Source organism: Zea mays, chromosome 4 (genome assembly GCF_902167145.1).
Source record: "Zea mays cultivar B73 chromosome 4, Zm-B73-REFERENCE-NAM-5.0, whole genome shotgun sequence".
NCBI classification, from domain to species: domain Eukaryota; kingdom Viridiplantae; phylum Streptophyta; class Magnoliopsida; order Poales; family Poaceae; genus Zea; species Zea mays.
The window spans coordinates 53066622-53089610 of NC_050099.1; positions in this window are offsets into that span (position 1 = coordinate 53066622).

Here is a 22989-nt window from a genome sequence, read left to right on the forward strand (position 1 = left end):
GAACCTCCAAGCGAGTGCCCACACTCCCTTTGAGGCTCGGGGGCTACTGTCGGGTACCGTAATTAGGGGTACCCCCAATGCTCCTTAATCGGGCTGGAAAACATCTTCAGAACAAACCATACACGGCTGATAAAGCGCGGTTCAAGTCAAGGCCACGTCTGCCGAGGGACGTGACCTCATCCGAGCCCAGCCTCGGGCGGGAACAGTAGTCCCGAACAGATTCACGCCTTGCCCGAGGGTCCCCTCAGCCAGCAGACGCACCCTCGGCTCGCCCAAAGCAGCTTGGGCAGACTTTGTCGTGCAGCGACCTTGGCCAAATCGCCTTACCAGCTGACCGTATCGCATGCGCATTTAATGCGGGGATCGCCTGACACCTTATCTTGACACGTGTGCCTCAGTCGACAAGGTCGAAGTGACCGCAGTCACTTTGCCCCTTTACTGACCGATCTGACAGGAAAACAGCGTTGTTCGCCCCGCTCCGGCTACTGTGCGGACCACTAGGATAAAACTGAGTCACGATCTCCCACAAGTCCGGCCTCGGACGCAACAGGGAGCTCCGCCTCGCCCGACCTCAGGCCTCGGCATCGGCCTCGGAAGAAGATCTCTGCCTCGCCCGACCCCAGGCCTCGGCCTCAGCCTCGGCCTCGAGAGGAGTCACAACCTCGCCCGAGCCCAGCCTCGGCCTCAGGAGAAGTCTCCGCCTCGCCCGACCTGGGCCTCGGACCGACTACGCAACAGGGGACACATCATTACCCTACTCCTATCTAGCTGCCTCAGGCTATGAAGGAACAAGATCGGTGTCCCATCTAAGGTTACTCCGGTAACAGGTAATGATGGTTCCCCGCGTGCGCCCATGATGTCGGTTGCTCTCAAACCCCCTACGGAAGCAAGACAACGTCAGCAGGATCCATGCCGCGCCAACAGCTGTGCTTCTACAGGGCTCAAGGCAATTCTCTGACGGCCACGTTAGCTCGTGTACAGGGCTCAAGGCGCTTCTCCGCCAGCCATGATAGCACATAGCTACACCCCCTTGTACAGCTGAACATCTCCTTGTATCTATAAAAGGGGATGTTCAGGGTCTTTCTAAGGCACGTCGTGGGCAGACGTTGCAACACTGACAACGTTGGACGTCGAGGACAGGCGGGGCAGACGAGACAGGCAGCACGCAGAGACTCTCTCTCTCGCTCTCGCCCTCGCTCCCACGTGCGACGCTTGTAACCCCTACTACGAGCATCCTGGTGCGAGATAACATAAGCCACATTTCCATCTTGTGTTCTATCTTGCATCAACCCATCTGGGCAGGCACACGCAATAACAAATTTACTGGTCGGTTGATGGTCCTCGCGGGTCCGAAACGCCGATACATCATTAGTCAAAAATTATAGATCCGCCCCTGGCTGCCAGCGTTCGTGCGAACAGAAAGTTGACTGGAGGATGAAGAGGCCCGGACGAGTGAGTCCCGGATGCAAGTGTGAGAAGTGGGGTTGACTTGAGAGCGCGTAGGATATGGGCTGGGCTAGTGTACATAGAGAGAGTGAGCGTAAGCGTGTTTTCGTTTTTTTTCTTTTGTTTGTTATCTTAATTTAGATGTGTGCGTTCGTCCTTTTTATTTTATTATTTATTACTATTTTTTATTATTTTTATTTCAGATATATATACAATTGATATATTCCAAAAAAATCATAAATTAACCAAAAAGAATATTAACAATAATAGAACACCCAATTTGAAAAATAAATTATTTTAATTAAATTCAGTAATTAATAAATTGGTCTTTCATAAAAAGGGATAAATTGTAGTAGCTACAAGAAGCCTTGGGCACACATTTGAAGTTCGGTTTAGCTTATCACCCGCAGACCGACGATCAAACTGAAAGAACTAATCAGATTCTATAAGACATGTTGAAGGCATGTGCATTGCAAGATAAGTCAGGTTGGGATAAGAACTTGCTTTATGCAGAATTCTCTTATAACAACAGTCATCAGGCTGGTTTGAAAATGTCATCGTTTCAGACACTGTATGGAAGGAGTTGTAGAACTCCGCTGCTCTAGAATCAACCTAGAGAAAGGCAGGCGTTCGGCCCCGACATTTTGCTCGAAGTCGAAGAGAACATCAAAATGGTTTGAAATGAAAGAATATGAAGATAGCACAGTCAAGACAGCACGACACGCCCCCCTCCCCCTCCACGACGGCCAGTGCGTCCACCCGCGCGCGCCATACCCGCGGCTGCGCCCGGCCAGCCGCCTCCCCTTCCCCTCCCCCTCTCTCTTCCATGGTTGAGAGGAAGGAGAAGGAGGAATAAGACGGTCGTTTTGTAAAAAAACCCTGGACTAATTCAAAATTGTGCGCAAGAATTTATTTCAATTTAAAATCATGATATCTTTTGCGTTTTAAATCTGATTCACTGTGTTCAAGTTGCGTTAGATTCATATTAAAATTGTCTAAATGTTAGAAGTATTATTCTCTACTGTTGCATATTTTTATTTAATTTATTTAAATGTTTGTTTGATCGATGGTTGCTAGAAAGACGTTTCAATTTAAAACTAATTTAGGGTTTCGATTTGCGCATTCATAAATCAACACCAACATGGTTAACCTTAACTGAAATATTCTTTATCAATAATTGTTTAGTTTAAACATGTTATCTAATTATTTAATTCCCGCGTGTCGCATTGGTCCACGCGTTGTACGCGTGTTGTTTCGTGCATTGCGTATTTCGTCTCGCATCGTTAATTCGTCTCGCTCAGAATCGCTGATGTTATTTAAATTACTCATCTAATTGAAAGTTGTTAGTGTAATAGATCAATTAAAACTAGGCGATAGCTCTAGTTGCATTTAATAAATGTCGAATAATACAGGTATGTTGAATTAAATGTTCTATTTTATAATTGTATAACATAGACGCGATAACTTCTCAATCGTAGCTTTGAACTCGATGTTTTTTTCCTTGTGTGACCGTAGCAGCGAGTGTTATTTTGTATTGTACATGTTTTCACTTGTATGTTGTACTGTTTCTTTCTGTTCCAAGAATGTTGAATGTATGTTCGCACTCGCTTAGATAACATTCCGTCCGTGGAGGTCGAGGAAGTTGCCGAAGAAGGCCCTGAGCAGCAACAGTTTGGTGAAGGCAAGTGTCCTCTGACCTATTATGTCATATCTACTTTATAATTCACGATCCCACATACTATGATTGACCTAAGGATTGACTAGCTTTCTATTTATCCTGTCCTTGATTACCTTTTTGAGTTGGGTTATTATAATCTGATACATGCTAGTGCTTTACCCTAATCAAAGAACATGATAAGAATTACTTTATTGTAATATGATTCATTACGATTATGATTTTGAACTTGTGGCACTTTAGCGGGGTCGAGCGGTTTCCCGAGTGCTTCTCCGTAAGGACCTGTTCGTTGAGAGACCACCCAGGACAACCATAAGGGTGGAAAGGGACGCCCTTAGCTGATTAATTAGAGGAACTTGGGGGTGTAGTTTGCTTCGTCGTTGTGCCGTCAATGGGGGTTGGGGCATAGTGCTTGCTCTGCTAAGGGTGGGTACCGAGGTTCATTCAATTTGGTTTTTGTTAGTCACCCACCTTAGGGAGGAGTATTGTGTTTGTAGGACTTGTGAAACCTAACGGGCAGCTACACACCAGGAGAATCTTTATAAAGGCTACGTAGTGATACCCTGCCATACCACCTAGGCAGCGATCAATGGGGAGTAGCGCTCCTCGGGTAGAAAGGGAATCATGGCTCGTGGGTAAAGTGTGTAACCTCTGTAGAGTGTGAAAACTAGTATATTAGTCGTGCTCATGGTTAAGAGCAGCCTTAGGATCCTCTTTGATTAGATATACTTTGGATTCATTTATATTGATGGTTTAATGATGCTGGTTATACTTTTGATATTTGGTACTTTCCTCTTTGAGGAAGTGCTCTCTTTTGGGAATATCAACTTGGGATTTATGCTAAAACTTGGCTTCTATTAATGATAAATGTCTGACCAACTAAAAGCAACTGCTTTGAGCTTAACCCCTCATATAGCTAGTCCACTTCAACGAAACGGGACATTTGCTATTCTTGGATATATGCATAATTTGATGGGTTACCTATTCAGATACACCTAACCTTTCCAACCATATTCCTTGATCAAACTTGGGTATTATACTTTACCTTCGTAGCTATGCTATTGCTACAACTTAACTTTATGCAGTCACTCCTGTTTATGATATTAATGTTCCAAATGATAAGTTTACATTTTTGTTGCTAATCTGATGATTAAGCAAGATCATATGATTTAATTGGAACATGGATTGACCACCCAGGAAAACAGTGCTACCTGAGGGTGGTATGGGACGCCCTTAGCTAAATAACTAGGGAAAGTCTTATGTTGGGTGCTGGTCGTGGTCGACCGGAACGGGGGCATCTGCCAAGCGCTTATATTTCTGGCTCAGGTAGATTGGATATAGGCATAGTTCCTAAGCTTTACCGTGCAGACTGGTCTATAAGTTGGTTATGTCAGGTGTGCTCTATGCAGTTTGACCATTTCCAGCATTTGCATAGTGAGGACTCTAGGGAAAAGCCTCGTAGTGATACCCTAGCCATTCACCTCGGAAGTGAATATAGGTCTGATCAACCTAGGCTAGAAGGGAATCGCGACTCATGGGTAAATATATGCCACCTCTGCAGAGTGTAAAACTGATATATCAGCCGTGCTCACGGTTACGAGTAGCCTAGACCCTCACATGATAATTGAACTTGAAGATGAAAATAAATCGTGGTCCTTTTTGGTTCAAGTGGTTCTGAGCTTATGCTGGTGATTATTCATGTTGATGATATATGCTGAAGATTATCGCTTATGCTTAAATGGGTTTGGTATATACTTATACCTAGTAATCAGGTGTTGATAATAAAACGTTGACCAACTAAAATGCAAACTGCATTAAACTTTAGCCTTACCTTGTTACCTTGCATTTTCACCCCACTTGCTGAACCCCGACCATAAGTGAGCTCACCCTTGCTTAATTTTGATCAGAAGTTTGCAGATGAAGATTATGGTGGTGAACTCCATGGATGCTAGTCTAGTGATACCCCCGGTCATCTTCCTATGGAAGGATGTCCATGTTTCGCTGTAATTTGATGAATAAAGGTTAAGACAATATGTCTATTTGAAGTGTAATATGTTAATATAATCTTTATTTACGCTTTTATGCATTGTTCTTTTGATATATTACACTTGTGACGTCAACATATGTGTGGAAATAGATCATGGCACACATATGCTATGCATTCGGTTTTGCCCTTAAAACCAGGTGTGACATCCGCGAACTGTAGCTGCGCCGTGAATGACGGTAACAAATTCTAGCACCTTCGCTTGACACCCCCGCCCCATGAAGCCACCACTAGACTCCATGTGCCTAGGCGACGCTCCCACACCACTCTCTGAGGTTGAAACAATGACGTGTGGGTGATCCCTTGGTGGCAACTTCTTTCTAGATTGACGGTGGCGCCCAGGCGACCTATGGCCATGTAATATGGCAAGGTGAGTGTGGCTTAGATTTATGCTCCCACTGCAGGGCCATGCAAGGGGTTCTAGGTCGGTTGCACTGGCTGGAGCACGGTGATGACGAGAGATCCCAACGAACATGCGTGCTCCGTTGGATTTATACTGACTGGGAAGGTGAAGCCACTGACACTCAGGGCCCGCATGCTAGTGATATTCGCATGCAAATGAAGGAGACTAGCAGCACGGGACCACCTATCGACGCTTGATGCCGCTGTGGGCTCATGCTGGGTTGTGCGGGAGAACATCTGGGAGGGGCCAGTGTAGTCATGGGCCGGTGTAGGTAAGAGGGGTGGGCCAGCCGGTGTGGATTTCGGTCCAAGCCACCAAGTCAGTCCCCTTTTCCTCTTTTTGTCAAAATTTCAATTTTCCATTTTAATTTGTAAATTCCAAATTTAAATCAGAGTTGAGGTTTTAATTTCAAATATGCATAGTCAAAAAGTCAAGCATGATGCAAGGTATATATATATATTTATTATTATTATTATTATTATTGTTATTGTTGTTGTTGTTGTTGTTGTTCTCTAAGTAAAATGCAAAACATACATTCTTAATAAAGGATAAATCACATAATCAAATAATTAAGGACCTCTTTCCTATTACTTATTAAATAAAACAAGTAATAACTTTATTAAAATTTAAATGCTTATCATATTTTCATAAGTGATCATGAAATCTTTATTAGTCTACACTTTGGTGTGATTCTTTCAGAGAATATTTCAAAGTATAAGTTTTAAATGAAAGATTTATTTGAACTTCTTCGATGTTTTTTCCCATTTGATCACTTGTTTCATAGTATAAGTATTTAAATTTCTAGATAAACTTTCCTAATTTACCTAAAACATGATTTTAGGGTATTACACCACGGTGGTGAGAAAACTAATCCCAATCCTCCACCGCCACCGATTATGCCTTCTCTGGCAGATGCTATTGACGCTCTAGTTAATACTACTGCAGACAACGCAAGGATATTGCGTGAGGTTGTCAATAATCAGAATAACCAAGGTGGAGCTCAAGTCCATCAAAATCAGCAAAGGGATGCCACATACATGTACTTTATGGAGACTCGTCAACACATATTTGCAAAAGCTAAACAGCCGCTTGAGGAGGATGAATGGTTGCATGTAATTGAGCAGAAGTTTGGTCTCATATAGAGCACTGAGGTGTAGAAGTATTTGTTCGCAGCTCAGCAGCTTCGCGGTCCTGGTATGGCATTTTCAAAGATGGCACCGGCCATAGCTTCACTTCCCTCACCTCCCATCTATAGCTCAATGGCCACACTTTGCAAGAAATAAATTCCTCAATTAAATATTGGCCACTGCTTAGCTCTACCTCGTTGCGGAAGGCACCTTCATAAGCATTGTCTTTTTTCACCTTGAATTGAGGAAAGGCGACATAGCAATGCGAGCACATAATACTCAGTGGCAGGCTTGGAGCCCCTTCGCCCTCCTTCATGTGAATGTAAAACCAAAAGTTCCACCAGTTTCCCCACCTATTCTTCACGCAGGGCACGAGCTCCACAACTTCGCCCGAAGTCTTCCCCGTCCTTGGTGTATAGGTGCATGAGCCAAACTGCGTAATCTTGACATCAAAAATCTTCTTCTGCTAGTGGAGGCAATAATGCTTCGCGAAGACCTCCATTGACGGTTGCCCCTATAGCTAACTTTAGCCTAGATAAACTTCGCTAGAGTCACCATAACATTTGGCGTGAACTGGTGGAGCTGAACTCAGAAACGCTCTAGGACTTCGATCACGAACCGATGAACGGACAATCAAAGTCCAACATTAAAAATGCCTCGAAGACCACCAGCTCCCCTGTCACACCCGGTTTTAGAAGGCAAACCGAATGCGAACCATGTACGTGCCAGGATCAGTTATTCACGTACACAGCAGTTACATAACATGGACATCATCACACAGTGCTCAAAATAGTATTAATAAGGGAAATAGTCGATTACATCATACGTCTGAGACGTCCATATAGTCCTTACAATAAATCAAAGTGCGGAAAAGAAGCGTAGATAACCGCGGCCTTCACAGGCAGCCGACTGGGGGTTGCCGCTAACCCACACCTAGAACTCGTCGTAATCATGGAACTCCTGGAAGTCTCCTTCCACAGCTTCATCTTCGCTTGAGCAGTGGTTGCAATGCTGACAACCTGGGGATGGGGGGGGGTTTGGTGTGTAGAGCAAGGGTGAGTACACATCAACATACTCAGCAAGTATCCTGTTTGGCTGTAGTGGACTAGCTGTATGTGGGGATAAGTCAAGCAGTTGCTTTTAGTTGGTCAGATTATTACTTACTAGTAGAAAGCCAAGTTTTAGCATTAACCCAAGTTATTAACCCGATGTACCCTTTCCAAACGGAAAGAATACCACTTACCAGCACCATAGTCATAACCAAAACCAATCGATCTCATAGCCACCTGTACTAAAGTATCTCTGATCAAGTACCACTAATCACTGGAGCTCCCTTGGCCGCTCATAACCGCGAGCACGGCTGATATATCAGTTTTCAAACACTCTGCAGAGGTTGTGCACTTTACCCACAAGCCGTGATTCCCATTCTGCCCGGAGATCATGACTCTCCATTGATCACTACCAAGGTGACCCAGCAGGGCATCACTACGTAGCCTTTACGAAGATTCCCCGGGACTGTAGCCACCCGTTAGGTTTCCTAAATGCACCGCACTCCTCCCCAAGGGGCGAACCCAAACTTGGCAGAGCGAGCCGCATACACCGAGCCCCATTGACGGCACGACGGCTAAGTGAACTACACCCCGGATCCTCTAATTATTCAGCTAAGGGCACCCCATTCCACCCTCATGGTTGCACTGTTTTCCCGGGCGGTCATCCATAGAACAGGTCCTTACGGAGAGGCACTCGAGAAACCGCTCGAGCCCCCTTGATGACCACAAGTACCACATCATAATAAGAGAAGGGAAAAACAGCGTATCATAGATATTCTCATCATGTTCATTGATTAGAGTTAAGCAATAGCATAAAGCTAAACAGTAATAATCCAACCCAGATAGGTAAACAAGGACATGGATAACAAAAGCTAGTCAATCCTTAGGCATAAATGTGTAAAGCGGGAGGTGAATTAAAGAATGAATAGGACAGAGATAGGTCAAGGGACACTTGCCTTCACCAACCGACTGCTGCTCAGGGGCTTCTCCTGTGAGTTCCTCGGGCTCTTCAACCGGATCGTTCTCTAAGCGGGTGCAAACATACATACATCCATCCATTGAAATTAGGAAACCAACAGTACACCATACAACAGAACAAGTAAAGCAAATATGCATAGAATACCACATACGATAATGAATTTACCTTGGTTAGAAAGAAACGAGGGAAAGTTTCGCAAGGGTTGAGGCTTATGATCGAGGGACACTACGGGTAAACGAAAGACTAGACGTCACGTGCTCTAGTTTTAATTAGTTCTAACAAAAGAATTAGCTACATGCACTAATGTAATCGCGACCACTTTTAGTAGATTAACATTGAACGAGATATATGATTAGTTATACAAATTAACTAACGTAACCAATTTCCAAATTGAGACTCCTATCTTATTAATATAAACAACGCGGTCACACGCATAGAATGCACGGGGGGGTAGACGAGGGGTTAGGGGGTAGACGAGGCACGACGATTCGTGCCAAGGCACGCGCACTACGCGGGCACGCACGCGAGGCCGCACGCACACGCCACGGACTAACCGTACGCACGTCGGGGCCGTGCGCTAGCCGAGCTCAAAGCCGCGCGCCATAGGCACGCTGGGCCAAGCTCGAGGCCACGCAGGGGCCGACACGACGCGAGCAAGGCACGGCGGGGCGAGCGGGCAAGCACGCCGGGGCCAGCGAGCGCGAGCGAGCGAGGACGCGGCCGGACGAGGCCGAGCGCAGGGACGGGCGGCCGAACCGGGGCACGGGGGCGGTTGAACCGGGGGGGGCGCCGAGCTCGCCGGGAGGCGGGCGCGCGCGGGCGGCTCGCCGGAGCGGGCGCGAGGGCGGGGCCGGCCGAGGGCGGCTCGCCGGAGGGCGGCGAGGCAGGGCGGCGCGGGGCAGCCGAGCTCGCCGGAGCGGGGTCGGGCGAGGGCGGCCGGGGCGGGGAAGGGCCAGGGTCGGGGACGGGCCGGGCGGCTCGCCGGGGGCGGCCGGGGCGGCGAGGCGGGGCGCGTCGGGGCGAGGCGAGGGCGGGCTCGCCGGAGCGGCCGAGCCGAGCGGCCGGGGGCGCAGCCGAGCGGGCGAGGTCGGGGCGCGGGCGGCCGGGGTCACCGGGGCCGGGGCGGACGAGGGCGAGGGCGGCCGGGCGCGGGAGGCCGCGGGCAACCGGGGGAGAGGCGGCGCGGGCGGGGCCGAGCCGGGGGAGGTCGGGGCGCGGGCGGCTCGCCGAGGCGGGGGCGGGCGCGGCGGCGCCGGCCGAGGACGGCGCGGGGGCGGCCGGGGGAGGCCGGACGCGGGACGCCGGGGCGGGGGCGGCCGAACCGGGGCACGGGCGGGCGAGGGAGGAGGAGGGAGAAGGGGGAAGGAGAGGGGAGGAGGGGGGCCTCACCGGAGGGGGGCGGCGCGGCGGTGGCGCCGGGGAGGGGAGAGGCGACGGCGGCGGCGGCGCTAGGGCAAGGGCGGCGCGGTTAGGGTTTGGGGAGAGAGAGAGAGCGAGAGAATGACGGGCGGGGCCCGCGGGGGGGATTTTTGGGAAAAAAAGAAAAGGGTGGGGGGCGGCTGGGCCGGATGGGCCCAAAGTGGGGGAAGGGGGGCGCGCGCGGCTGGGCCGGCCGGGGGGCCCACGCGGGAGGGGAGAGGGGAGGGGCGGCTGGGCCGGCGCGCAAGGGGGAGGGGGGCGGCTGGGCCGAAATGGGAAAGGGAGGGGGGAGAGAAAAAGAAAGAGTTTTCTTTTTCTAAAATCTAATTTTCTCGGGGTGAAAGCTTTTACGTTTTAAACAACCAAAAGTATGCATGGTTCGGCATGGTGCATCACACGAAATAAAGTGTTTTAAGGTTTTGCTTTACATGAGGTCTAAAGCCAAAACCCGCTGCGACTTTGGAAAAGATCAAGGCTTAGCGAGAAGAAAAGGGAAAAGGAAAGAGTAACGCCTGAATTTGGTGAGAGAAAAGAAGAAAAAAAATCTACCCCCAAATTCAGGGCGTTACAAACCTATCCCCCTTAAAAGAATCTCGCCCTCGAGATTCAGGGTTGGCTAGCAAAGAGCTCAGGGTATTTGGCCATCAGATCATCTTCACGCTCCCAGGTTGCTTCTTCCTCAGAGTGATGATCCCATCTGACTTTGCACATTCTGATGGTCTTCCTTCGGGTGACTCGGTCTGCAACCTCAAGGATTTGCACTGGCTTCTCAACGTAGGTCAAGTCCTCCTGGACTTCAAGACCTTCCACTGGCAACTGCTCTTCTGGCACACGCAAGCACTTCTTCAACTGAGACACATGAAAGACATCATGCACAGCAGACAAATTCTCGGGCAAACTGAGCTGATAGGCCACTTCTCCACATCTTGCAAGAACCTGATACGGACCAATGTAGTGGGGTGCTAGCTTGCCTTTCACTCCGATCCTTCTGACTCCTCTGATTGGTGACACTTTCAGATAGACAAAGTCTCCGACTTTGAAACTCAGCTCTCTTCTTCTTGTGTCTGCATAGCTTCGCTGCCTCGATTGCGCTATCTTCAGATTCTCTCGGACCATCTTGATGTTCTCTTCGGCTTCAAGCAAAATGTCTGGCCCAAACACTTGCTTCTGTTCAGGCTGATCCCATTGCAACGGAGTTCTACAACTCCTTCCATAAAGCGCCTGAAATGGTGACATCTTCAAACTGGCCTGGTAACTGTTGTTATAGGAAAACTCTGCATAAGGCAATCTCTTGTCCCATCCGGACTGATCTTGCAACGCACAGGCTCTCAACATATCTTCAAGAATTTGATTGGTCCTTTCGGTCTGGCCGTCTGTCTGCGGATGATAAGCTGAACTGAAATTCAGATGCGTGCCCAAAGCTTCATGCAACTGCTGCCAGAAATGAGAGGTGAACTGCGTTCCTCTATCTGACACTATCTTCTTTGGCACACCATGAAGACAAACGATCCGAGACATATACAATTCTGCCAACACTGCACTGCTGTAGTTGGTCTTGACAGGTATGAAGTGGGCTGACTTGGTCAAACGGTCCACTACTACCCAAATGGAATCGTAGCCGGCTCGAGTGCGAGGCAATCCGACTATGAAATCCATACCAATTTCATCCCATTTCCACTGAGGGATCTGCAACGGTTGCAACAATCCGGCAGGTCTCTGGTGCTCTGCCTTAATTCTTCGGCAACTATCGCACATAGCCACATGCTCTGCGATTTCCCTCTTCATTCCGTACCACCAGAATTTCTTCTTCAGATCCTGATACATCTTCTCACTGCCAGGGTGAATCGAATAAGCTGTCTCATGAGCTTCCTTGAGAATCAACTCCCGAATGGACTGGACATTGGGAACACACAAGCGATCTCTGAACCATATCACGCCTTCTGCGTCTTTTCGAAAATCTTTGCCTTTGCCTTCTAGAATCAGTCGCCGGATCTCACTGATTTTCTCATCATTCTTCTGCGCTTCTTTGATTTCGCGCTCCAAGGTAGGTTCCAACTCAACTGTGACTCCTCGCGAATTGTTCAAAAATCCGAGACTCAACCTGTCGAACTCCTTGGCCAACTCATAAGGCATCGGACGAGCGACCATCAGATTGACTTGACTCTTTCTGCTCAAAGCATCTGCCACTACGTTTGCTTTGCCTGGATGGTAATGAATCTCCAACTCATAATCTTTGATCAACTCTAACCATCTTCGTTGCCTCATGTTCAACTCTGACTGAGTGAATATGTACTTCAGACTCTTATGGTCTGTGTAAACATCGCATCTCTGTCCATACAGATAGTGCCTCCATGTCTTCAGCGCGTGAACCACTGCTGCCAACTCTAGATCATGGATTGGGTAATTCTTCTCATGAACCTTCAACTGTCGGGACGAGTAAGCCACAACTCTTCCCTCTTGCATCAACACACATCCCAAACCTGTGTAGCAAGCATCGCAATACACCGAGAAGGGCTTGTGCACATCAGGCAAGACTAGGACAGGTGCTGTAGTCAACTTCTCTTTCAGCGCTTCAAAGGCCTCTTGGCATTTCTAGGTCCACTTGAACTCAACTTTGTTGCCTAGCAACGCTGTCATTGGTTTCGCGATCTTCGAAAACCCTTCAATGAATCGCCGATAATATCCGGCCATCCCAATGAAACTCTTGATTCCTCTAGCATCTGTTGGTGCTTTCCAGTTCAAAATGTCTGCCACTTTCTTCGGATCCACAGCCAATCCTTCCTTGTTGATTATGTGACCCAAGAACAGGACTTCATTGATCCAAAACTCACACTTGCTCAACTTTGCATACAACTGGTGCTCTCGCAATCTCTGCAATACCATCCTCAAATGATCTGCGTGCTCTTCTTCGCTTTGAGAATAAATCAGAATGTCATCAATGAATACCACCACAAACTTATCAAGGTAATCCATGAATACACTGTTCATCAAGTTCATGAAGAACGCTGGCGCATTGGTCAAACCAAAAGACATCACTGTGAACTCATACAACCCATACTTGGAAATGAATGCCGTCTTCGGAATGTTCGAAGGTCGGATCCTGAGCTGATGATAACCTGACCTCAGATCAATCTTGGAGAACACGCTGGCTCCTCTCAACTGGTCGAACAGATCTTCTATTCTGGGCAAAGGATGCTTGTTCTTGATCGTGACTTCATTCAAAGCTCGATAATCGATGCACATCCTCTTGGTGCCATCTTTCTTCTCCACAAATAGGACAGGGGCGGCCTAGGGCGAGGTGCTTGGCCGGATGTAACCTTTCTCTGACAACTCATCAATCTGCTCCTTAAGCTCAACCAACTCTGGTCCAGATATTTTGTAAGCTCTCTTGAAGATAGGGGCGGTTCCAGGAAGAAGCTCTATAGCAAACTCAACTTTCCGCTCTGGTGGCATACCCGGTAAGTCCTTTGGAAACACATCTGGGAACTCAGACACAACCTTGATACTCTCAATTGGGTCTGCTCCACTGCTATCAACAGCTATCCGATAACAACTTCCTTTCTTTGGCTCAGGCGAGACTAACTCGGTTACCACTTCCTCTCCTAGTGGGGACACTAACTTGATTGTCCTTTTATCACAACTGATAACTGCCTGATACTTATCTAGCCAATTCATCCCTAGGATGACATCTATTCCCTGAGTACCCATTACTATAAGGTTGGCGGGAAATGCTATCTCCCTTATTTTCACACTTATATTCAAACAAATGCTATCAGCTCGAATTCTACCACCGGCTGAGTCAATTTGAATGGGGGTTGACATGGTAGTAATTGGAAGATTATGTACTTCTACCCATGATGCAGTAATGAAAAATGTGTTGCTCCAGTATCAAATAAGACTTCTGCAATATGGGAGTCGACTGGGAACATACCTACTATCATGCCGGGGGTCTCCTGAACTGCTTCAGCTTCCAAGTGGTTCAGTCTTCCATGATTATAGCGCGGCTGAGAGCGGTTGCCTGATCCAGGCTGAGACACATTCTGCTTTGCTGGGGCATTGGGGCCTGACTGCTGCTGGGCTGCCTTCTTCGGACATTGCATCACCCAGTGGCCTTGCTCTCCACAGTGGAAACATGCTCTGTTTCCAACCTGAGCTGGTGCTGCCTGATTATTCTGCTGGTTTGCTGGGGCAGGAAGGCGAGGTGCCTGCTGATTCTGCCTCTGAAACTGACCTCCTGACTGATTGCTCTGGCGGTTCTGGTACTGGTGCTGAGGATACTGCCTTTGGAACTACTGATGCTGCTGAGGTGGACGCTGGTTCTGCCTGAACTGCTGAGGTTGATTGCCTGAGAAACGAGGGCGATTGCTGCTTCCAGGCTGGGGTCCACTGATCTTGCGCTTACGATCTTCCATCTCCTTACGCTTCCTCTCTGTCATGATTGCTCTGTCAATCAGGTGCTGAAATGTCGGGAAGGTGTGATTCATCAGCTGATACTGAAGAGGGTCAACCAAGCCTCTCAGGAAACGGTACTGCCGCTTGGCATCGGTGTTGACATCTTGAGGAGCATAGCGAGACAACTGCAGAAACCTGTCTCGGTACTCACTGACTGACAATGGCCCTTGCTTGAGGGCCAGGAACTCCTCCTTCTTCACTGTCATCAGACCCGCAGGCACATGGTACTGACGAAAGCTACCTCTGAACTCTTCCCAGGTGATGGCGTCAGGGTGGGCATGGGTGGCGAGGTAAGACTCCCACCATGATTGGGCTGCTCCTCTCAACAGACGGGGACCATACAGAACTTTCTCCCTGTCATCGCACTGAGCGGTATGCAACTCACGCTCCACAGTGCGCAGCCAGTCTTCAGCATCCATGGGATCAGAAGAATGAGCGAACGTTGGTGGATGACCTCTCATGAATTCAGCACGCTTGTCTCTGGGCATCTGAGGCATCTGAGGCTGAGGTGGGGCCTGCTGCTGTTGCTGCTGCTGCTGCTGAATGGCGGCCAAAGTCTGACCGATGGCTTGAACTGCCTGAGTCTGCATCAGAAACATCTGCTCGATGGACATCGGGGCGGGGGCGGCAGGTGCTGCTGCTGGGGCACCTCCTCCTGTTGAGCGGCTCGCTCCTGTTGAGCTCGCCTTCCTCCTCTGCGCCTGTTCTCTGACATCTGCAGAATGCAACCACACATCAGAACTGATCTGGCAAATCTTGCAGCATAAGAAAAGAGAATAGAATTCTTCAACAGCACTGAACAGATGAGCATCTTCACTGATCTCCAACACAGACCACACAGCTTCTCAGATAAAGAGGAGAGTGGAAGAAAAGGTTTCCCAACTATATAACTAACTCCATTAACATAATAGGCAAACCAAAATGCAGGGGATACCCACACTCTGGTGACAGTCATTACAAAGATCCAAACCAAACATAGTTCATCATGACAAACATAAATGCACAGGATATAGCAAACTACCCTGTCTAACTAAGACTAACTAAGACTGAGACTAACGCTAAGACTGAAGCTTCTATGTATATATATTTCGTATTAATTACAAGATCCAACTCTAACGATCTATGGTTCTAGAGTTATCTTGGTCTTGCAGTCGGGGTTGCCATAAGACTGGTGTCCACGCTGAGGTGAGCGGTACGGGTGCTGAGTCCCGACGGGAGCGGGGGAACCACCATCCAGGTGACGACGTTCCGCGCGCTCAGCCCGCAGCAGGGCAATCTCAGCACGAGCCCTACTCAGCTCATCTAATGCATGGTCCAGCTCCGTGTTTAGCACGGCGGCTAGGTTGACTGTGCTGCTCAACCTAGGATTGCCCTCACCGACAGGTGAGACAATCACGCCTCCTGTGCTGCCAGATGGACGGCGGGGGTAATACTTCAGGTCAAGGCCGTCAGCTGCCCCACCGAAAACCGAGCAGTAGTGCGAAAGCGCACGCCGTGCAGCATCTTGCATGACTGCCTCAGCTGAGTCCCGCTCAGAAACAGAATAGTGCTCTGAGCAGGCCTCCGCACCCTGGAGACTGTTCTCCGGGCAGCGCACCAAGCAGCTTGCCTCCCAGCGGTCCGGGTAGACCCCGCGACTGTGCTGGTAGACCACACAGCGATACTCGACGGACCAAGTATGCCGGTTAAATGCCCGACGTAGCAGGGTGTCGAGCGCATCGTGGAAGCGACACCCGCGAGCAGCGTCGCGAGTGATGGGTCGAGCAACCCATCCTTCCGGCTCAAGGTTAGCAGAGAAGTCGGTGTCATGGCTTGAGCTGTCGTCGCCATCTCCGTCGTCTGGGTCTCCTCCAGCAGCTACTCCAGAAGCTGGGGCGCCCAGTGGTGGTGCAGGGGGCGCCTCCAGAGGAAGCACAGGGGAGCAGCTCCTCACAGACTCTATCTCCTGCTGGAGCGAGAAGGAAGAGCTCTGCTGCTCCTGTCGTCGACGTTCCTGCTCCTCACGCAGGCGGTGGTGTAGTCTCTCCAAGTGGCTGGACTGTCCGGCCACGGGACGGCGAAGCGGACGCTCAGCAAGGCGGGAGGGTAAGAAGGGGATGACTGACTTTCGTGCAGTGTGTCTAAGTCGAGCCATCTACAAAAGACATCGCAAGCAAAAGGGTGAGAACAGAATTAATATGACCAGCAAGTAATGAATCATAAGTAAATGAAGGATTAGAATAAAACATGATTTTCAGCAGGGTATAATATATAGTAGAACATAGGTTTGGTCGGTATGACCAACTTTTGAAGGGATATCAAAGTCAAGGCAGGGACTGAGGTCTATAGTCCTTAGAACGACCATTCTACTCTAGGTTAGCGGTCCTACAGTCAGCACGGCTTTGATACCACTTATGTCACACCCGGTTTTAGAAGGCAAACCGAATGCGAACCATGTACGTGCCAGGATCAGTTATTCACGTACACAGCAGTTACATAACATGGACATCATCACACAGTGCTCAAAATAGTATTAATAAGGGAAATAGTCGATTACATCATACGTCTGAGACGTCCATATAGTCCTTACAATAAATCAAAGTGCGGAAAAGAAACGTAGATAACCGCGGCCTTCACAGGCAGCCGACTGGGGGTTGCCGCTAACCCACACCTAGAACTCGTCGTAATCATGGAACTCCTGGAAGTCTCCTTCCACAGCTTCATCTTCGCCTGAGCAGTGGTTGCAATGCTGACAACCTGGGGATGGGGGGGGGGGTTTGGTGTGTAGAGCAAGGGTGAGTACACATCAACATACTCAGCAAGTATCCTGTTTGGCTGTAGTGGACTAGCTGTATGTGGGGATAAGTCAAGCAGTTGCTTTTAGTTGGTCAGATTATTACTTACTAGTAGAAAGCCAAGTTTTAGCATTAACCCAAGTTATTAACCCGATGTACCCTTTCCAAACGGAAAGAATACCACTTACCAGCACCATAGTCATAACCAAAACCAATCGATCTCATAGCCACCTGTACCAAAGTATCTCTGATCAAGTACCACTAATCACTGGAGCTCCCTTGGCCGCTCATAACCGCGAGCACGGCTGATATATCAGTTTTCAAACACTCTGCAGAGGTTGTGCACTTTACCCACAAGCCGTGATTCCCATTCTGCCCGGAGATCATGACTCTCCATTGATCACTACCAAGGTGACCCAGCAGGGCATCACTACGTAGCCTTTACGAAGATTCCCCGGGACTGTAGCCACCCGTTAGGTTTCCTAAATGCACCGCACTCCTCCCCAAGGGGCGAACCCAAACTTGGCAGAGCGAGCCGCATACACCGAGCCCCATTGACGGCACGACGGCTAAGTGAACTACACCCCGGATCCTCTAATTATTCAGCTAAGGGCACCCCATTCCACCCTCATGGTTGCACTGTTTTCCCGGGCGGTCATCCATAGAACAGGTCCTTACGGAGAGGCACTCGAGAAACCGCTCGAGCCCCCTTGATGACCACAAGTACCACATCATAATAAGAGAAGGGAAAAACAGCGTATCATAGATATTCTCATCATGTTCATTGATTAGAGTTAAGCAATAGCATAAAGCTAAACAGTAATAATCCAACCCAGATAGGTAAACAAGGACATGGATAACAAAAGCTAGTCAATCCTTAGGCATAAATGTGTAAAGCGGGAGGTGAATTAAAGAATGAATAGGACAGAGATAGGTCAAGGGACACTTGCCTTCACCAACCGACTGCTGCTCAGGGGCTTCTCCTGTGAGTTCCTCGGGCTCTTCAACCGGATCGTTCTCTAAGCGGGTGCAAACATACATACATCCATCCATTGAAATTAGGAAACCAACAGTACACCATACAAGAGAACAAGTAAAGCAAATATGCATAGAATACCACATACGATAATGAATTTACCTTGGTTAGAAAGAAACGAGGGAAAGTTTCGCAAGGGTTGAGGCTTATGCTCGAGGGACACTACGGGTAAACGAAAGACTAGACGTCACGTGCTCTAGTTTTAATTAGTTCTAACAAAAGAATTAGCTACATGCACTAATGTAATCGCGACCACTTTTAGTAGATTAACATTGAACGAGATATATGATTAGTTATACAAATTAACTAACGTAACCAATTTCCAAATTGAGACTCCTATCTTATTAATATAAACAACGCGGTCACACGCATAGAATGCACGGGGGGGTAGACGAGGGGTTAGGGGGTAGACGAGGCACGACGAGTCGTGCCAAGGCACGCGCACTACGCGGGCACGCACGCGAGGCCACACGCACACGCCACGGACTAACCGTACGCACGTCGGGGCCGTGCGCTAGCCGAGCTCAAAGCCGCGCGCCATAGGCACGCTGGGCCAAGCTCGAGGCCACGCAGGGGCCGACACGACGCGAGCAAGGCACGGCGGGGCGAGCGGGCAAGCACGCCGGGGCCAGCGAGCGCGAGCGAGCGAGGACGCGGCCGGACGAGGCCGAGCGCGGGGACGGGCGGCCGAACCGGGGCACGGGGGCGGTTGAACCGGGGGGGCGCCGAGCTCGCCGGGAGGCGGGCGCGCGCGGGCGGCTCGCCGGAGCGGGCGCGAGGGCGGGGCCGAGCGGGGCCGGACGAGGGCGGCTCGCCGGAGGGCGGCGAGGCGGGGCCGACGCGGGCGCGGGGCTCGCCGGGGGCGAGGCGGGGCGGCGCGGGGCAGCCGAGCTCGCCGGAGCGGGGTCGGGCGAGGGCGGCCGGGGCGGGGAAGGGCCGGGGTCGGGGACGGGCCGGGCGGCTCGCCGGGGGCGGCCGGGGCGGCGAGGCGGGGCGCGTCGGGGCGAGGCGAGGGCGGGCTCGCCGGAGCGGCCGAGCCGAGCGGCCGGGGGCGCAGCCGAGCGGGCGAGGTCGGGGCGCGGGCGGCCGGGGTCGCCGGGGCCGGGGCAGACGAGGGCGAGGGCGGCCGGGCGCGGGAGGCCGCGGGCAACCGGGGGAGAGGTGGCGCGGGCGGGGCCGAGCCGGGGGAGGTCGGGGCGCGGGCGGCTCGCCGAGGCGGGGGCGGGCGCGGCGGCGCCGGCCGAGGACGGCGTGGGGGCGGCCGGGGGAGGCCGGACGCGGGACGCCGGGGCGGGGGCGGCCGAACCGGGGCACGGGCGGGCGAGGGAGGAGGAGGGAGAAGGGGGAAGGAGAGGGGAGGAGGGGGGCCTCACCGGAGGGGGGCGGCGCGGCGGCGGCGCCGGGGAGGGGAGAGGCGACGGCGGCGGCGGCGCTAGGGCAAGGGCGGCGTGGTTAGGGTTTGGGGAGAGAGAGAGAGCGAGAGAATGACGGGCGAGGCCCGCGGGGGGGATTTTTGGGAAAAAAAGAAAAGGGTGGGGGCGGCTGGGCCGGATGGGCCCAAAGTGGGGGAAGGGGGGGCGCGCGCGGCTGGGCCGGCCGGGGGGCCCACACGGGAGGGGAGAGGGGAGGGGCGGCTGGGCCGGCGCGCAAGGGGGAGGGGGGCGGCTGGGCCGAAATGGGAAAGGGAGGGGGGGAGAGAAAAAGAAAGAGTTTTCTTTTTCTAAAATCTAATTTTCTCGGGGTGAAAGCTTTTACGTTTTAAACAACCAAAAGTATGCATGGTTCGGCATGGTGCATCACACGAAATAAAGTGTTTTAAGGTTTTGCTTTACACGAGGTCTAAAGCCAAAACCCGCTGCGACTTTGGAAAAGATCAAGGCTTAGCGAGAAGAAAAGGGAAAAGGAAAGAGTAACGCCTGAATTTGGTGAGAGAAAAGAAGAAAAAAATCTACCCCCAAATTCAGGGCGTTACATCCCCCTCCGACTCTGGCACCTCTTCAACCCTTGGAGCTCGCCCAATGCGAGATCCAAAGTACCCCAACTGTTACATCTCCTGCACGCACCCCGAAGAGATCTGAGACATCCAAAACTCCATGGTATGCCTTAGTAGCAACTCGACGAATGGCGGTGACGCACTAAGTGTCCCTTCCAACGACGGCGAGCTTGCTGACGACGCCACACTAGACGACAATGCGGAAGAAGGTAGCATTACGTATTTGTCGGCGTTTCGAGACCGGGGGGGTCCCTGAGCCGACGAGTGAATTTCGTCGCGTGCCCCAGCCCAGATGGGTCGAGCGCGAGGGCGAGCGCGAAGGGGGGAAAGCGAGGCGGCCGGAGACCGGCGTGAGAGAGGTGGGAATCCCGCGGCCTTCGTGTTCGTCCCGCGCCCAGGTCGGGTGCGCTTGCAGTAGGGGGTTACAAGCGTCCACGCGGGAGAGGGAGCGAGCGGCTTCAAGCGAGCGCCTGTCTCGTCCTCGTCCCCGCGCGGCCAACCTTCTCTAAGAGGGCCCTGGTCCTTCCTTTTATAGGCGTAAGGAGAGGATCCAGGTGTACAATGGGGGGTGTAGCAGAGTGCTACGTGTCTAGTGGAAGAGAGCTAGCGCCCTAAGTACATGTCGTTGTGGCAGCCGGAGAGATTTTGGCACCCAGCTGGTGTGATGTCGTGGCCGTCGGAGGAGCGATGGAGCCTGGCGGAGGGACAGCTGTCGGAGCGGTTGAGTCCTTGCTGACGTCCTCTTGCTTCCGTAAGGGGGCTGAGAGCCGCCGTCGTCACAGGGTATGCGGGGCGCCATCATTGCCTATCTGGCGGAGCGAGCCAGATGGGACGCCGGTCTTGTTCCCTGCGGCCCAAGTCAGCTCGGGGTAGGGTGATGATGGCGCCTCCTGTTGACGTGGCTAGTCTGCGCCCTAGGTTGGGCGATGTGGAAGCTCCTCCGAGGCCGAGGTCGAGTCTGTCTTCCGTGGTCGAGGTCGAGTCCGAGCCCCTGGTTCAGGCGAGGCGGAGACCGTCGGCTGAGGCCAGGGCGGAGTCCGAGCCCTGGGGTCGGGCGAAGCGGAGTTCGTCGTCTTCTGAGGCTGAGCCCGAGTCCGAGCTCTGGGTCGGGCGGAGCGGAGTTCGTCGTCTTCCGGGACTTAGCCCGAGTCCGAGCCCTAGGTCGGGCGGAGCGGAGTTCGCCGTCTTCCGGGACTTAGCCCGAGTCCGAGCCCTGGGTCGGGCGGAGCGGAGTTCGTCGTCTTCCGGGACTTAGCCCGAGTCCGAGCCCTGGGTCGGGCGGAGCGGAGTTCGTCTTCTTCCGGGACTTAGCCCGAGTCCGAGCCCTGGGTCGGGCGGAGCCGAGTTCGTCGTCTTCCGGGACTTAGCCCGAGTCCGAGCCCTGGGTCGGGCGGAGCGGAGTTCGCCGTCTTCCGGGACTTAGCCCGAGTCCGAGCCCTGGGTCGGGCGAAGCGGAGCTTCCTATGGTGCCTTCGGCCGGGCCTGACTGCCTGTCAGTCTCACTCTGTCAAGTGGCACCGCAGTCGGAGTGGCGCAGGCGGCGCTGTCCTTCTGTCAGGCCGGTCAGTGGAGCGGCGAAGTGACGGCGGTCACGTCGGCTCTGCCGGCTGGGGGGCGCGCGTCAGGATAAAGGTGTCAGGCCACCTTTGCATTAAATGCTCCTGCGATTTGGTCGGTCGGTGCGGCGATTTGGTCAGGGTTGCTTCTTGGCGAAGACAGGGCCTCGGGCGAGCCGGAAATATATTCGCCGCTGGAGGGGGGCCTCGGGCGAGACAGAAATCCTCCGGGGTCGGCTGCCCTTGTCCGAGGCTAGGCTCGGGCGAGGCGTGATCGAGTCCCTCGAATGGACTGATCCCTGACTTAATCGTACCCATCAGGCCTTTGCAGCTTCATGCTGATGGGGGTTATCAGCTGAGAATTAGGAGCCTTGAGGGTACCCCTAATTATGGTCCTCGACAGTAGCCCCCGAGCCTCAAAGGGAGTGTCAGCACTCGCTTGGAGGCTTTCGTCGCACTTTTTTGCAAGGGGACCAGCCTTTCTCGGTTGCGTTTTGTTCCGGTGGGTGCGCGCGAGCGCACCCGCCGGGTGTAGCCCCCGAGGCCTCGGAGGAGTGGTTTCACTCCTTCGAGGTCTTAATGCCTCGCGTAATGCTTCGGCTGGTCTGGTCGTTCCCTCATGCGAGCTGGCCGTAGCCCGGGTGTACGGTCGGGTCTCAAGTTCTCGGGCTGGTATGTTGACGCTGTCAACGGTTCGACCGGAGCCGGGTTTGCGAGAGCAGCCCCCGAGCCTCTGCACAGGGCGAGAGGGCTATCAGGGACATACTCGACTTTTTTATATACGCCCCTGCGTCGCCTTTCCGCAAGGAGGAGGGGGGGAAAGCGCCATGTTGCCCTCGATGGGCGCCGAACATGGTGTCTCCGGTGAGCTGCAGGCGGGTAATCCGAGTGGACGTCCGTGCCCCATTCGTTAGGGGTCGACTAGGGGCCCAGAGGCACGCCCAAAAGTACCTGCGGGTGATCTGCCGGACCCGGTCCCCTGGCGACGGGGTCCGAGGGCTCGATGCCTCCCTCTGATGGGATTCCGTTACAAGAT